This window comes from Rhinolophus sinicus, linkage group LG10, assembly GCF_036562045.2.
Source record: "Rhinolophus sinicus isolate RSC01 linkage group LG10, ASM3656204v1, whole genome shotgun sequence".
NCBI lineage: Eukaryota > Metazoa > Chordata > Mammalia > Chiroptera > Rhinolophidae > Rhinolophus > Rhinolophus sinicus.
In genome coordinates, this window is record NC_133759.1 from 40,791,743 (window position 1) to 40,804,357 (window position 12,615).

At 53.6% G+C, this 12,615-nt stretch overlaps 1 long non-coding RNA gene across 1 annotated transcript; it reads left to right on the forward strand.

Moving 5' to 3' along the window:
• The first annotated feature begins 483 nt into the window (after positions 1 to 483).
• LOC141567222 (uncharacterized) lies at positions 484 to 3,991 on the forward strand. Its single transcript, XR_012489691.1, has 3 exons — positions 484 to 772; positions 2,380 to 2,461; positions 2,962 to 3,991. It is a non-coding gene; the product is annotated as an uncharacterized LOC141567222 (long non-coding RNA).
• The last annotated feature ends 8,624 nt before the right edge of the window (positions 3,992 to 12,615 follow it).

Sequence of the window (12,615 nt, forward strand, 5' to 3'; positions counted from 1 at the left end):
ATCTCCCAGGCTTTGGAGCCCTGAGAGCCTTTCTTCCTCTCCAGACCCAGAGCAGGACTTCCAACTGGCCTTTCTTTCATCCTCCTTTGGTCGGGGGTTTGCCTTTCTTTCCCAAAGCAAGAAGCTGCTTCCTCAAGGAGTTGTGCCCTATTTGAAGACTATGGTGGGTGACTGTGATGGACCTCTTGGCCAAGGGCCTGGGGCAATGGGACAGGCCAAGAAGGAACAAAAGACTCCATCTCAGAATGCGAGGGCACTCTCTGCCCCCTCTAGCCTCTCTCACGAGCCACCCAGAACCTGGTACCTCTTGGTGGAGAGGACCTGGAAACTGCCCAGAGTCATGCGGTTAAGAAGAGTGAAGCTGGAACTCTTTACATCCATCTTTTCCAAGTTACTTCAGCCCAGGAAAGCTTAGTGGGTAGATTTCAATTAAAATTAAAATGAACAACTAAATATGATCTGGAGTGGATCCTGGGATTTAGGGTGGGTGGGGTGGGGGTGGGAGAACACTATAAAAGACCTCCTTGGGACAATTGGCAATATTTGCATAAGGTTTTGCAGATTATGTAACATTATTGCATCATGATTAAATCACATGATCTTGAAAATTCTGCTGTGGTTGCCAGTAGAATGCCCTTGTTCTTGGGAAATATATACACTGAAGGGTTTAGGGTTCGAGGGACATCACGTCAGCAACTTACTCACCGATACTTGGAGGGGGACTTAAATATGCAAAGAGGGGGTCAAAATGCTAAAACTTGGTGAATCGCAGGTAAGAAGAGGGCACAAGAGTTCTCTACTATTCTCACAACTTTTCTGCAACTGAAATTATTTTATAACAAACTGACGCAGCAAACCTGGTCTTTGTCGCCGCCTAGTGGCTACTGCGCGGAGCGCATCCTCACTGTCCGAGACCTTTAAACTCCCTGCCTCGGGGAGTGGCTCCCGACTTTCCCTCTGTCCTGCCGAGGCTAGAGGACAGACTCCGCCCAGGGAGTCCCAAATTAATCTTGCTTTGAGAGATGTAAGAATTTCAGGGCTTCCAACCCAGATGCTTTCTACAACGAGGGGAAGTGAGGCCCAGAGAGGGCCAGTGCTCTAGCGACTAGAACCAATCTTCCTGCCTCCCTTTGTTTCTCACCAAGCTGCTAGTTGGAGACTCTCAAATCCGCGTCCTCCCAACGCCCCCAAGTCTGGGCCCCCACCCCAGGCCGCTCTCTGACCTCACCTTCCACTCTCCATACACCTGCACCCACCAGGCACATATCAGTCTCTGACGTCTTGCTCTGCTCCCTCTTCCTCTGTGGGAATGGGGCTCCTGTAGACAGGACCTGTCTGTCTGTCTGTCTGGTTTCCCGGGTGTCCACAGTGCCTGGGGGGGGGGGGAGGGGGGGGACTTTGGCAAGGGCGGGAATGTTTGTCCCTGCTTCCTTCATTCCCCAGGTTTGCACCCAGGCGATCACCCACGAGGGAGTGTCCCCCTCCCCGGGCATCAGTGGTTTCTGAGGGGCTCAAGGCCCCAAGGGGGGAAATGGGTATGTGTTGGGGTGCTCACGGTGGCCCTGCTCTCTGGGGACAGCGTGCTGAATGAGTCATACACCGCCAGAGAGAGAAGTGCGATCCTGCGGAGGCGCGCAGCGGGGCTGGCGGGGCGGGGGGGGGGGGGGGCGTCCTTACAACCCGGACGCCGAGGCGCGCAACGACCCCAGGCAGGAGGGCCCTGTCCACTGCGCTGGTCTCGCCCTTCCAAGCGAGAAGGGATGGCAGGGTCTGGACGCTCTCCGCTGCGCAACCTAGGGACCCTTTCCCCCACCTCCCTTCCTGCCCTAACAGGTGGACCCCGGCTCGGGCAGCGGGTCCCACCCTGGGGACAATAGAAGGGGAGGAGCTGGAGCGGACGTTGGAACAATGGCCTCCCACCTACCCTGCCCAACCCGCTTCCGGCCTTTCTCTGCTGGGGTAGTGGGGCGCTGGAGCGGCGCTAGAACGTGGAGGGGACCAGAGCCAGAGCCACCTAGAGGAGCCCAAGCCTCCCCTCTCCTGCGGCTCTCCTAGAGTCTAGGGGTCCACTCCTAGCCCACTCTGGCCACTGCGCTGCCCACCTTGAGGTCAGGCACAGGTGGCGTGGCAAGGGTAGTGGTTGCTTTTAAAAACTTTTTTTTAAATTGAGGTATACTTTACATGGAGGGAAATGGACAGATCGCAAATGTGAAGTTTGATGAGGTTTTACACGTTTACACCCTGCAACCAACTCCCCGAATAAGGCAAAACATCCCCAGCTCCCCAGAATTCCCTGGGGCCCCTTCCCACTCAATCCACGCCCCCAACCCCAGCTCCGACAACCACTGAACTCTTTTTTTTTTTTTTTTGTCCCTACAGTTTTGCCTTCTCCAGAACGTCAGTTAACTGGAATCATAAAGTATGGAGACTTCTGATTCTGGCTTTCAGAGCCATCCAAGTTGTATGTATCAATAGTTCATTCTTTTTTTATTCCATTGTATGGTTGTACCTCCATTTGTTTATCTATTCACCAGCTGTGCGGGTTGGGTTGTTTCCAGTTTAGGGCAACTATTAATAGAGCTACTGTAAACATATGTGTGTAGATATTTGTGTGGACATGTTTTCATTTCATTTCAATATTTAGGAGTGGGATTGCTGGGTTGCAAAAGTCTACATTTGACTTTTTAAGAAACTACTAAATGGTTTCCCAGAATGGCTGCACTATTTCATACACACAAACACCCCCCAACAGTGTATGAGAGTTCCCATGGCTTCACAACCTTGCTATTAAGTTGATGCAAAAGTAATTGTAGTTTTTGCATTGTTGAAATTTGCCTTTGATATTGGAATACATTCTTAAATAAATGTGGTTATGTTATACATCATCTTAATGTGCATTTCTCACTTTATGTTTTTTTGCTAATTACTTATTATTTGTGGTTCATTTTATATTTATTTTAGACAATGGAAATGATGTTAGCCAAAAAGCAAATTCAAGTGATTTTCTTATTCGAGTTCAAAAGGGGTCGTGAAGCAGCGGAGACAACTCGCAACATCAACAACACATTTGGCCCAGGAACTGCTAACAAACGTACAGGGCAGTGGTGGTTCAAGAAGTTTTGCAAAGGAGAGAAGAGCCTTGAAGACGAGGAGCGTAGTGGCCGGCCATCGGAAGTTGACAACGACCAAATGAGAGCAGTCATCGAGCTGATCCTCTTACAGCTACGCGAGAAGTTGCCGAAGAGCTCAACGTCGGCCATTCTACGGGCATGCAACATTTGAAGCAAACTGCAAAGGTGAAAAAACTCCTGGGTGCCTGATGAGCTGACTGAAAATAAAAAAAGTCGTTGTTGTGAAGTGTCATCTTCTCTTATTCTGCGCAACAATGAACCATTGCTCGATAGGATTGTGACTTGTGACGAAAAGTGGATTTTATATGACAACTGGCGGCAACCACCTGAGCAGTTGGACCCAGAAGAAGCTCCAAAGCACTTCCCAAAGCCAAACTTGCACCAAACAATAAGGTCATGGCCACTGTTTGGTGGCCTGCTGCCGGTCTGACCCACTACAGCTTTCTGAATCCTGGCGAAACCATGACATCTGAGAAGTGTGCTCAGCAAATGGATGAGATGCACCAAAAACTGCAATGCCTGCAGCCAGCATTGGAAAAGCGCACAGCAGAAAGGGCCCAATTCTCCCTGACAATGCCCAACCACTCACCGCACAACCAATGCTTCAAAAGTTGAACGAATTGGGCTACGAAGCTTTGCCTCATCCGCCATATTCACCTGAAGTCTTGCCAACCAATCACTACTTCCTCAAGCATCTTGACAACTTTTTGCAGGGAAAACGCTTCCACAATCAGCAGGATGCAGAAAATGCTTTCCAAGAGTTCGTCGAATCCTGAAGCACAGAGTTTTTACGCTACAGGAATAAATGAACTTATTTCTCGTTGGCAAAAATGTGTTGATTGTAATGGTTCCTATTTTGATTAATAAAGATGTGTTTGAACCTAGTTATAATGATTTAAAATTCACGGTCTGAAACCACAATTACGTTTGCATCAACCTAATAACACTTGGTGTTGTCAGTCTTTTAAATTTCAGCCAATCGAGTGGGTGTGAAGTTGTCTCAAGAGAATGTTTATTGACTAAACAAGTAAGTAAATGCTTACTGGGTCCCCACATCAAAAGTGATGGAGCTGGGGTTCAATTTGGGTCCTATCTGCTCTGTTGTGAAGGGCCTCTTTGAAGGGGTACATTTGAGCAAGAACTCAGGTGATGAGAAGGGGCAGCCCTGGAAAGAGGTGGGGAAAGGGCATAACAGGCAGAGGGCACAGCAAAGGCCTGGAGGTGGGAGCATGCCTAGTGCACACAGGCAGCAGTGAGGAAGCTCGAGTTGCTGCAGCAGAGAGCAAAGGAGCCAACGTTGGTGAGGTCATGGGGTCAGATGGTGTCTTAGTCAGCTTCGGCTCCCATAACAAAGTGCCACAGCTTAACCACAGACATTTCTTTCCTCACAGCTCTGGATGCCAGAAATCCAAAATCAAGGTGTCAGCAGGTTTGGTTTCTTCCGAGGTCTCTCTCCTTGGCCTGCAGATGGCTATCTTCTCGCTCTGTCCTCACATGTTCTTTCCCTCTGTGTGTATACATGTCTGTCGTAATCTTTTCTTATACGAACACTAGTCCTATTGGACTAGGGCCCGTCCATATGACTTCATTTAACTTAAATCACCTCTTTAGGGACCCTATCTCCAAATACAGTCAATTCTGACGGACTGGGGGGTTAGGAGTTCAATATATGAATTTGGGGGGAACACAGTTTGACCCAGAACAGATGGCTTTTGCTCTCAGGGAGGTAGGGCCTGGGGGAGTATTGAGCAAGAAGAGACAAGATCTGATTTGCATGGTAATAGGATCCCTCTGGTACCAAGGCTGGGAGAAGGCTAGACGCAGGGGGCAAGAGGGAGCCCAGTGAGGAACCTACTGCAATATCCAGGCTGGAAGCTGGTGGCTGGACCTGGGTAGTGAGTAGGTAGAGAGCAGGGAGCAGACTCTTACCATGTTTGGGACGTGGAGTCATCAGGTTTCCCCAAAGGAAGAATTGATGGAGGAGTGGGAAAAGGAAGAGGAAATGAGGGGAATTGGGGTTGGGGCTGAGGGAGGTGCCAGCTTCTCCTTCCTTTTGGCCTGATTCCTTATCCACTAAGTGCCTACTGTGTGCAGCTACCCTGTGGGTGAGGAAGGCGAGGCCTGGAGCAAGAATCCAGGCCACAAGGCATGCTGACTCGGGCCTTCTGCTCCTCCGGGCCTTCCTCCTTCCTCCTGGCGTTGGAGCCTGACCCCCTCTTGGACAAACATCTTGCGGCCGTTTCCGCCTCGCCTGCCCGGAGCCCCAGCCTGACCTGAACAAACACTCGGGACCTGTGCTTCCGGCCTCAGCTCTGGGAAAAGCCCAACCAGGGGCTGTTCAGGTCAACCCTGGAGGGGAGTGGGAAGGAGGGGGCACCCAGGCCTCTGCACAGGGGTCTGCCCAGCCTGCCCTGGGGGCCTCCTGCTGCTTCTGGAGCCATCAGTCCAGTGCTCAGGCTTCAGCTTCTCCATCCATAAAATGGACCTACTTATACCCACCTCAGAGGACTAGGGAAACGGGAAGCACTGCCCTGGCCTGGCACCATGAGGGGGTAATGCTGCCCTACAGGGCTGAGAGGCTTGGGGAAGTGAGGTCCTAAGGGACCCCCTTAAGGGACCCTAGTGCTAGAAGGGGCCAGATTTTACTTTCTCTCCGGTGGCCTCCCCATTCTTGTTCCCATTTTCTGATATGTCCTATGAGGTTGCACCTTCTGTCCTGTTCCTGTCAGTTCAGAGCCTCCAGTGTCCCTGTCAGAGGTTAGGAACCAGGCTGGGAGTGGCAGCAGAAGTGGACATTCCTGACGATGTGAAATATGTGAAAATCGTTGACTGTGAGCAGTGAGTTCCCTGTCCCTGGAAGTGTGAACAGAGGCAGCTGGATGTGTGGGAGGTGACCTCGCCAACATTTCCTCATTGACTGCTCGGACAGCCCTGTGAAGTGGGCAAGCTAGTGGGCTCTGGGGTCAGAAAGACCCAGGTTCAAATCCCAGTTCCTCTGTGTGACTAGGTGCTCAGTTCTATGACTGTGGAGGGGAAGTGGCTCCTTCCTCTGCTGGTTGGAGACTAAGTGAAGTGACGGTGGAAAAGCACCAGCACCCACAGCTCTCGGTCACTGTGAAACTATGTGGGGGTGCACAGAGGTATTTGCCCCCTCCATGGCCGAGAGAGACGGGGTTTCCTTTCTCCACCTTGCTGGGGGTTCTGGCTAATCCACCATGCAAGCCCCCTAACTGAAAATGTTGCCAGATAAAGCCTCCCCAGCTGGGGTTGGATTTTGTTTTTGTTTTTCAGGCAGGATCTGGGAGCGGAAAAAATGGAATATTTTTTCCTTCAGAGCAGTTTCTCCTCATCTGAGAGCTGTAGGGCTGGATTCCCACCTCGCCTTCCGGTCTTGGTGTTCCAAGGAGTGGCCAGGAGAGGATGGGCGTGGGTGGGAGAGGTCAGGGTGGGGCAATCTGGGAGCGGAGGGTGAAGGAAGGGCTAGCAGCAGGGAAAGACCTGCTGTGCTCCTTCCTACCTCTGGATTGTTGCTTGTACTGTTCCCCCCACCCCCACCCCACATCTGCCCCAGTTGTTAGTTCCTGTGTCTCTCTGAGATCAGGCATCACCTCCTCCAAGAAGCCCTCCTTGACCACCTCCACCAAGGTATCAGCACCTTCACGCTCTTATTAAGCTACAATCCATCTTCCACTGTGGGCTGGTTGTGTTGGTATAGGGTTCTCTCCTCTGCATGAGACTCTGAGCTCAGCACAGGGCCTAAAGATGGCCCTCAGTGGACACCAGCAGAGTAGAGCATGGAAACAGGGACCCAGTCTCTGCCCGGTTGTCCTGTCAGTTCAAAGATCTTGATCTGGGAAAGGAAAGCCAGGAGGGGAGAGTCAGATTCACAGAGGAGGGCCAGGGCATCGTGACTGGGGGTATAGGCACAGAGAGGGTGTGGATGGGACACCACACAAGGGTTGCACTCAACCACCCTGGGTGTGTGACTTTGGGCAGTGAGTTCTCCCTGGGTTTTCAGTTTCCTTCTCAGTAAAATGGGGATAACAGCACCCCCTGGCGAAACTAACTTGAAAGGCACCCGCACAAGGCCTAGGGGGTACCTTGCAGGCCCTTTAACCAGTTTAGCAAGGGCAGGACCTGGGGTTGGTGCCAAGGTGGTGGGGTCTCTTAGCTGGATAAGCCCAGGGCATGGAGGCAAAAATAGAGCCCTAGACCCATAAATTACCCGAGCCACTCAGCTACTAATGCTAAAATTAGTGCGACCACCCCCCTCCTGCCTTCTTCCAGCATCCTCTGCAAGGAGGCCAAGGGTCCTGCAAATGGAAGTGAATTATAGGCAGGGGGGACTCAAACCTGCTGTAAATCATGCTGTGGCTGCAGCATTTAAGAGCCTTTTCTGAGGCTCCTCACTTAACCTCTTGGCCCCTCACCAATCAGGCGGGGACCAGCATTGGGTGGGCACACGAGTCAAGGCTCCAGCTTAGGCTCCCCATGCCCAAGTCCCATTGGTGGCCTTGAGGGCTGTGAGGAGAGAGGGACTGGAACCAGGGAAGAGGAGGCAGAGGGAGGCACCTCCTGGACAAACACCTGCACCCTTCCGGCTGGGTAATACGTAGGAGGGCTTGCCTGCAGATACTAACACTAACCGGGTATCCCACCGTAGGCACATGGCAGGCAGCCCGTGTCCTTCAAATAGCAGCCCACGTTTACACAGTGCTCCTCGTGTGCCCGGCTCTGCCCCGAGTTAATGCTCCACGACAACCAGGAGAAACTGAGGCACCGAGCAGGGCAGTGACTTGTTGGGAAATTGCAGAGCTGGAGTTCCACCAATGCTGCCTTTCAAAGGAGGAGGGCCTGCAGTTCACCCAGGTGAGTCCAGCCATGGAAGTTGCGATGGGTGGGAGGGTCTGGGGTGGGTAACTCTTCTTGAGTGGGCGACCCTGGACAGGTAACCAGCTGCTCTGCGCCTCTGTCTCCCGTTAGCAGAATGGAGCTGTAGGGAGGCAAAAGGTTCTGGGCCGGGCAGCCAGCAGTCTGAGTGTCCTCATGAAAGCCCTTGGGCCCCACCACTTCCCCTGGCAGGTGCAGCTGTGAGCTAATTCCCTTTGGCCTCTTGATTCCCTATAAAAATCCACCAGAACTCACATCCCCTAACCCATGGCTTCTGTCCCATGTTTATTTTTAACACAAATAATATACATTATTTGAGGAAACTTAGAAAATTCAGACACAAAGAAAAACTTCAAACACCCCTCCCCACCCAGAAGTCATAACCTGGCAAGTCAAGGGATCGGGGGTGCATTTCTGCCTCATTCTGCCTCTCCTTGACCTCATGACCCAGGATGCACACCCTCGGTGGCCGGGTCTCACCCATCTGTAGCTGCATGGCCCATCCAAGCCCAGGACCTGGGGCTGGGGCTCAGGCCACCGAAGCCCTTGGTTCCTTTTGGAGCAGGGGGTGCCCAACGCTGCCCATGGACACCAAAGGGGAAGTAGGAATGGAGGGGCAGGGATGGGGTGACTCAGGTCCAGTAGAAGAAGTGAAAGTACCCCAAGTCCTCCCAGCTCTGACAGGCCTGCCTGCAGTGGGCCAACATGGCCCCTTGCTTGGGATAGAGGGTCCCAGGGTGCTACACTTACTACCCAGCCAATACCATCCTTGGGGTCCCCGGAGCCCCAGGCCGTGATACAGTAAGGAACGGGGTTCCCCAGCTCCCTGTCCGGGCCCCAACTTAGGAGCACCTTCTGAGTCTCAGACCCCTGGCTTTGCCCCCAGCCTGGCCAGCCGCACCTTTTGAGTGAGTTCAGGGATATTGAGGCCGGCGGGAGGGCACTAGATTGGCTCTGGTTTCACGTAGAGACTGACCTAGGATGAGGTCAGACAGGCCTGCTCCATCCAGGGCCTCAGACACCTCCCCCCAACTTTCTCGGTGGCTGCCTCTGGGCCAGCTGTGGAGTCTCCTGTATCCCCCGAGCGGTCTCCACGGTCACACAGAGCTGGGTTCAAGTACTGTGCTATCCTCTACGGACATGGCAAACTCCTGCTTCTTTTGGGCCTTCTGTAAAATGGGGCCAGTGAGACCCTGGGTTCGTGTGGGGAGTAAATGAAATAAGTGTAGGCCCAGCCTGGAGGGGCTCAGGATGGGTTGGGAGGTTTGGGCATGTGGCCAGCGACTCTTGCCCACTGGCCAGGCCCAGGTGTGGCCAATAATGGGCTGGGTGACCGAATCTGCTGACCTCATCGTCTTCCGCTGGGGCCCCACAGGCTGTCTGTCTTGCTGGGGAGAGGGTCTCCCCTCCTATCCTTTTCCTCCAGGCCTCCTTCCTGCTTCCCGGGGCTGAGGCTGGGCCCTTCCGTCCAGGCGCTCATCAATCGCACCCGAGGTGCCAAGCGTCCGGCCTGCCTTCTCAGGCCATGATTCACTTCCTGTTTCCTGGAGCTGGAAATAGCTTCCCCTGGATGCTGGGGGCTCCCCCCCACAGACAGCTGCTGCAAGCCCCCACCCAGGCCTGCACATGTACCATGGATTACCCAAGTCTGTGTTCTGCTGGACACTGAACCATCCCCAGAATCCACCTGTTGCTCATGTAAGGATGTAGGAGCACCTATTGGGGGTCTGGCCTTGGGGCCACAGCAGTGAACGAGAGGACCTGTCCTCAAGGCATCTGCAAATAATCACATTAACCAAATAATCACATCACTGGTGTGCCTGGTGCAAGGATGTCTGACCACAGAGCCGGGCCGGGAAGCAAGAGGGACAGCCAACAGGGGGGTGGGTCCAGCAGGAGTGCCTGTGTACCTGGAGTGGGGCCCCCCGCCACCCAGAGACTGTGGGAAAGGAAAAAGGAACGCGGCTTTATCCCAAGAGCTTGTGCAGGGTTTCAAGTTGGAGAAAAACAGCATAAACAGATTTGCGATTTGAAAATATTCCTGTCGGCTTCATGAATAAATGATTCAGGAGAGGCAGGAGGAAGGCAGCAGGAGAGGGAGCAGGAGGAGGTGTCCAGGCAGGAGGGGGTGGGGCTCAGACCTAAGCAGTAGTCTCAGGCTGATGGGGGGTGATTAGGGGGTGACTTCTGGATGGGTGGGAGGAAGGCACAGGGCACTCGGTGCCTCCCAGGTTCTGCCTTGAGCACACTGCAGTGGGGGCCTGGGGTTGAGTCCAGGCTGTGTCACTCATTCATTTGTGGCAGGTCACTTGACTTTACCATGCCTCACCTTGCCTTTCTGTGAAAAGGGTATAATAAAAGCACCCCCCTTCTCAGGTGGTTGCTGTGAGGGATAAATATAAAAATCCATGTGAAGCTCTCAGAAGGGTGCCCGCTCCTGGGACGCCTCAATAAACATTAGCTGCTTTTATTCCCAAAGTATTTTTCTACCTCAGGCCTTGACCTTCTATGTCTTGACCTTCTGCCACGTGCCACGGGCTGTGTAAAGACTGACGAGGTGCCAATGAGTTGGGGAGATGCAGCCTCACCCCCGTTTTGCACATGGGGAAACAGAGGCTGGGAGAGGCTCTATCCAAGGTTCCACAGTTGGGAAGTGGTGAAGCAGGATGTGAACCTGGGTCCCACTGGCCCCATAGTCTCTCATGCTGCAGGGCACCCAAAAGTACTCTTCCTGTGCCCTGGTCCTGACCTGGGGAAATAGAGGGGAGGCTGATATGGTGGCCCTGTAAATTTCAACCCAGCTAAACCATGTCCTCATAAGAAAACCTACATTTTAGGTGCATACACCTCCCCAGGCTAGGGCAGGGGGTGTTGACCTTCTCTGGCAGGTGGGGACATCTGTAGGAGGCAGGGGTGAGATGGAGGGGAAGAGGGTCAAGGCTTCCCTGAACTGTATAGAGAGGACAGCAGCCAAGAAAATGATGGAGAACATTCGCTCATCTCCTCTTTCATTCATTCATTCATTCATTCATTCACCCATCCTTGTAAGCCTGGTTTGAGTCTAACCTTCTACCTGGTGGTGCAGAGGATAGAGGTATGCCCTCAACAAAAGCCAGCTTCTGAGATGCCTCCTGGCTGGTGAGGGAGCCAGAGCAACAGACACATTGCCACCTGGTGTGGGTGCTCCGATGGCATTATGGGTGCCCTGGGAGTCCAGGGGAAGAGGTCTAACCCAGCATGGGAAGTCTGGGAAGGCTGCCTGGAAGAAGAGAAGCCAGAGCTGAGTCCTGGAGCCATCGCTAGGGGGACAGGGCAGGGAGGGAAGTTTGGGGTTGTAGTGGGACTTAGTCTGCACACCAGCGACTCAGGGGCTGCTGGGCCTTTGGGACTCAGATTCTAAGTAGGCCTGGGGAAGTCCCGGGAGAAGTACAGGCAAAGGAAGGCGCCTCGTCCTGTGGTCAGTGAAGACTGCTCTTGAGTAAGATGAGTGATGGCGTCACCCAAAAGTCCCTAAAGAACAAGTTCCTAGTTCCTCAATGGAGGGGACTTTGGCCAGGCTAAGTCATCACTGGGCTGGGCTGTCCAAGGCTAAAGCTGGACCATCCAAGGCCAGAGGTGGGACCATCCAAGGCCAGAGGTTAGCCACACGAGACCAGGCTGAACCCTACAAAGCAGAGAGAGGGATATTGAAGGTTGATCATAAAAATCATGGAATTTCATGAGGAAACCCACGACCAATGCTGGGGGCAGCAGGGTCAGGTCCGATGGCCTTGACAGAGAAGGTCTTGCTGGCCTTTAAGTGGCCGAATCCCCAGTGTGAACCACAGACTGTGGGCCCACAGCAGCCCTTGCGTATATCCCCTCACATCAGCCTGACACACGTGGAGACCTTTGCTTGTACACTCATCCTCCACATGTAACCGGATCCCCATCCATGTACACAAGTACCCTGACGTCACTCCACACACAGGAACAGTCACGCCTCTGCCCACACACACATCTCCTCACATCTGTGCCCATCTCTCCCTACCCCACCTGGCCCACATGCACACACCAGCAACAGCTCCCAGACGGGGTTCCTACAGGTTGGTGCTTTGGGGGAAGCTCATTACCAGGGCAGCCCCATGGGGCCCCCGATGACTCCTTCCTGGCAGCTGGCAGCTGGGCCAGCAGGCTTAGCCCCACCCTCGCTGGCAGCTGTCTGTGAGAAGGCCCTCCTTTAGGGCCCTCGGCCTGGGGTGTGCAAGCAGGATAGAGTCTATGGGGCAGAGTCTGCACACAGTGACCGTGGGGGCCCCTCAAACAACACCCACAAAATGAGTTCTGGTTCCCCTACCAACCTGCTTGTCCTCCAGGCCTCTGTGACTCAGAAAGAGGACCCCCCATGTTGGTGAAGCCCAAGACCTGGGAATTTCCCACCTGGAGACTCCCTCTCCTCACCCTCACCCCAACATCCCAACACCCCAGTTCTGGTGAGCCCACCTCCTAACTAGCCCTCGGCCCGTCTTCTTTCTCCTCTGCCTCTGCCACCACCTGACCAGGCCCCTGTCATTGCCTGGACGTCTACAGAAGCCTCCTCCCTGGCCTCCCTCAG